The 4,669-nt window shown below is 38.8% G+C and overlaps 1 non-coding gene and 1 pseudogene across 1 annotated transcript; both read left to right on the top strand.

Moving 5' to 3' along the window:
* Positions 1-1,305: 1,305 nt before the first annotated feature.
* On the top strand, positions 1,306-1,437 carry LOC113325553 (annotated as a pseudogene).
* A 795-nt stretch (positions 1,438-2,232) lies between these two features.
* LOC113325640 lies at positions 2,233-2,450 on the top strand. The gene has a single exon (XR_003348096.1). It is a non-coding gene; the product is annotated as a small nucleolar RNA U3 (small nucleolar RNA).
* Positions 2,451-4,669: the final 2,219 nt, after the last annotated feature.

The following is a 4,669-nucleotide window of genomic DNA, read 5'->3' as shown; positions in this document are numbered from 1 at the left end:
TTTTTTTTTTCCCGCTGTCTCCTCTTCCTCAATAGAAACTATGGCTATATATAAAAAAGGCTGAAACATTAGTTCTCAATCAACCCACCGAGTTTTCTACTGCTTGGAAATTACTTTCGCTGAAGGATAGAGAGAATTGATTTAGGTTTTCCCTAAAGAAGAAGAAGAAGTCTAGAGAGGATTGATTAGGGTTTTCCCTAAAGAAGAGGAAGGCTAGAGAGAATTGATTTTTGGATTTAATTTATTGATCTCAGCACCATGACTGAAGCAACAAGCAGTAGATCTTCTACTTTTGGACAAGAATACGCAGGAGACCTAGACCCTCGTCGTCGTTGTATTAGTGGTTCAAGTCTCGAGGTCCCAGAAGACATCCTGGAACTTGTAAAAGAGTCTGGGTGGGATAACACTGAGGATCTAAATAGTGCTCGTAGAAAGTACACCAACATGCTGCTAGATGGAGAGAAAGGAGGTACCATATTTCTGTGGAAGAGTCTCGACAATTGCGGATGAAATATCAAGATAAGTTGCAGAGTCTTGTTAAGAAACTTGTTGAGCGGGTACCCGAAATTAAAGATTTGCCAGGTTATGAACACTTAACTACTGAGCCTGAGAAATTTCTGATTGAACAAGCTCTGCAAGAAAAAGTGCAGGTTGTAGATCCTGCTCTTGTGTTCCACCTTGAGGATTTGCATAAAAAACTCATGCCAATGGATGAAAAATGTAAAGTGGATGGGCTGCGGTTTCAAAAGATTGACCGTCTACGTTGGATGGTGGATGATTTGGTTCGAATCGTGACAACAATTAAGCAATCCTGGGAAGCGGAAAAACGCAATTCTGGGAGGTACGATGAGAAGAGAAAAAAACATCAGCAGTCCTGGGAAGCGGAAAAATGCAATTCTGGGAGGTATGATAATAAGAGAAAAAAACACCAGAAGTTAGTGGACAAGAAAGAGGTTGAGGAAGGTTTGCTAAAAGTGTTGCAGGAAGTGAGTGGAAAGAAATTGGAGAGCCATGCCGTAGACAAGTTTCGGGTGAAGTGGGATTATATGGTGGATTATGGTGATCAATTATTTGAACTGATTTGGGATGTTTCTGACTTCTTTTCTTTGTTTGAGTTTCTAGGTGTTCGTTTGTTTTATGTTACTGTTTCATATATTTCTTTATCTAGTTGTTTGTGTGACTGAAGTAATTTTACTAAGACTCAAAAAAGTGAATATTTTTCTATCAAAAAAAAAAATCGGTCAGACAGAAGAAAAGATAAAGAAAACAAGCCTATAAGAGAATCATGAAACGCAACTAGCAACCATACTTACCTGGACGGGGTCAATGGCTGATCATGAAGGGTCATGGCCTGGGTTAGTGACTTCCATTGCACTTTGGAAGGGCGCTCGCCTAAGATCCATTCTCATAGAGGTGGAGTCTACGTCATAATTTGCCCCTGCCAATCTTCTAAGCCAAAATTTCAAAGTTTAAGCTTATAGCTTGATCTGTTAGTAAAGAGACTGAAGGTTTTTAAAACAGACATGTTTTGATTACTAGGAGACCGAGCTTATAGTTTGTTTCAAAAAGACGGTATTTTGAGATGTAGTGCTAGATTCTTATAGTTTGTTTTACCTGATTTCTCACCATTGTCTTGCATTTATACGATAACTTATTCAATTGTCTACTTTACTGAAGTCATCAAAAGAGATCATCGCAAACACAGATTCTTATTTTCTGCCCACCGATATGGCCAGAAAAGCATATTGCCTTTGGGCGCAGCGTTGGTAAGAAGATCATAGGCCTGTACGGTAGCTCCTTGTGATTTACATAGTTTCCTTGATATCCTGCATTCGCTCTATACGGTTATATTGTTCCCTTTCCTTGGAACAGTTGGCCATTTCTGTACAACATTTTTTTTGTCCATATACTTACCTACCACTGTGCAGGTAAATAAATTAGAGTGATGCAAATTTGTTTCTGGAAACACATCCTTTAAGGTTACGTAAAATCAAAAGTTTCTTGCCTTTGCAAATAAAGTGACGACACTTTTCTTCTGAAATGGGGAAACTGTATATGGAGTTTGATGATTTACTGTCTTTTTTTGTAAGCTGATTTCAATGGGTTAAGAGGTCTTGTTGATTTGGACGTTCTTATATTAGTTTAAGTATGGCCTGTGCTCAATTGTCCATTTTGTGAAGAGCATATTCTTTACACTATAGGTATTTAACCTGGTAGATTTGGGAAATGAGCACGACCTTACTTGAACAGGATCTGTTCTATGGGCTCGTACCTCTGTATCCTTCAGTTCTAAGGAGACAGGAACCCCAGTCTGGTTGATGAGCCATGACCGCACGACCAGAACGTGATTAATGGCGCACAGGCCTATGATGTAGGCCCTGTCGCTGTAGATGATCGTTCTCAGCTTGGCCTTGGCCTTTTGTGGTGGTCGTGCGGTTGTCTGACAGACTCCCAAATCTTTTTTTCTCTTTGCTTTTTCATTTTAGGTGTTTCTCCTCTTTTTTTTGTTCAACTTACCTCTTTACTGGTTTTCTGAAACAAAGGATAAACTGGATGGAGAATGGTAATGCATAGTACTGTACAACTTTCCGGCTTCGGAAGTTTGGATTTCTAAAATCCCCACATATGCAAGTTAGTTCTTCATGCACTTTATGTGGGTCTTTGAATGAATCGGCTTCACATATGCTATTGCACTGTTCTTTCTCGAGAAAAGTTTGGAATTTGGTTATCCCAGTCTTTTATCAACTGCTGCGACTTTATGGCTAAAAAGAAATAGCCGTACTTTTATGCCAAGACCAGATCATCATGGGAGATCGCTTCTGCAATAAAATCTCAGTTGCTGGCCTGGGTGAAAGTTTGGCTTATTCCAAATAATGGAATTGATATTTAGTCGGCCATTTTGAATTGGGAAGAACTGTTTATTCCTGAAGGCTGCCACTAGATCAACATTGATGGTGCTTGCAAGAATACCCGACGGCTACTTTTTGGGCAACATTCTTCCAGCTGAAGCTAAAGCAATCAATCCTGCTTGCAGCTTGACCTGAAGAGAATTGTTGTGGAAAAAGATGTCCAATCTCCATGTTTTAATTAGTCAGTCATTTCTACGGGATATAGATTCTTAATTCATAAGAGCAAAGAATGAGCCCTATAAACAGTTGAAAATAAATGAACTTATACCAGAGGTTTTTGGACAGTTAAAGAGGAATTTTCAAATCACCAGCAGCTTCGACAGTGCAAAAACGTTTTTTCTTAAATAAAAGACTATAAATTTGTTTAAGAGAAAAATAATTAAACATCTGGCAACAAGCATTAGCAGCTATCTGAAAGAAAAAAAGGCTTTAGAAGATAGCCAGGTTGTTAACATGATATGTAGCATTAACATGCGGTAAGGATAAAAAAATGCTTTGAGAACCATTAGTTGCACATTTTCAGACTTCTTGCTGCTGCGGCATCCTTGTGGTGCTGCTCAAAATGTTGATCAGTCTTGGGCCAAATTAGGTAGAAAAATGCACCTACTGATGGCAAGAATATAGTGATGATAAAACAGAGAACACGAAGTTCAGTAGTAGTAATACTATTGTCTTTGAGGGGTGAATACCATAATAGAATCGACTCCCCACCTTCGCCTTCAAATCTTTCCATATACAAACGCAAATTCCCATCTGGATACAATTTTGCTCTATAGATAACATTACTATCAATCCGATCCCTTCGCTCATCACCCCGAGTAATGTTTTGCAGTACCATGTCATTCCCATCTACAAGATAAAGTCGACCACTGACCGGATCCAAATTCAATGTCAATGGAACCCTTTCAGTAGTACTGTCCTTACTTTCCGAATGTCGTATCACTACATTTCCATCTTCTTCTTCTTCAATCCCTAACCAATATGTTCTTTTGTAACCATGGTGATCTGTAATACTACCGTTTGCTCTTAGGATTTGGCCGCCATGCAATTGCTGGCCACCGAGAATCGTATCGGTAGGATGATCGAAACTCTCCCATATGACTCCAGAACCATAACTATACAGAACAAAATTTCCATTATCATGCATTTTCGCATATGCAGCTGATATTCCTACTTCAGGAAATAAAAGCCTTTCTTTACCAACAACGTTTTCATCATACTCGTTTTTTCTTGTTTTGGTTTGAAGTACAAGCTTTCCATCGTAGTCGAAAAATATGGTGGACAGATTGGTAAGTGGAGGATCATTAGGATTAGCAACCCAAACTAGGGTTTTACTGGATGATTTGACAAGCCATATGCCAATGCGATAACTAGGACTAGGATCATTGTCACAATCAGAACATAATGGGTAGAATCCAAAAGCAAAGTTACCAGAGGGTGACAGCCAGTGATTTTTGTCTAGTATATTATCAGGAGAAGGAGAAAGAGACGAACCTGATCTTATTTTGTGGTTATCAACAATCGGATACTTTGGAAATAATGCTGATGAGGAAGCAAAGAGAAGCGGAAGAAACAGTAGTACTAATTTTATCATATTTTGAATGAATGAAAATCAGGGAATGGCTTTCAATGAAGGTCTCGGATATGGAAGATGATTTAGGGTTCTAAACTTCTAACGTAGGGTTTTAAAGTTTTAGATTTTGTCCTACATCGAATAAGTTTCAGGATATTGCGGAGACTTTTTCTCTCCATATTGACAG

The sequence above is a fragment of the Papaver somniferum genome, chromosome 11 (assembly GCF_003573695.1).
Source record: "Papaver somniferum cultivar HN1 chromosome 11, ASM357369v1, whole genome shotgun sequence".
NCBI classification, from domain to species: domain Eukaryota; kingdom Viridiplantae; phylum Streptophyta; class Magnoliopsida; order Ranunculales; family Papaveraceae; genus Papaver; species Papaver somniferum.
This window is presented reverse-complemented; position numbering and strand designations above follow the sequence as displayed.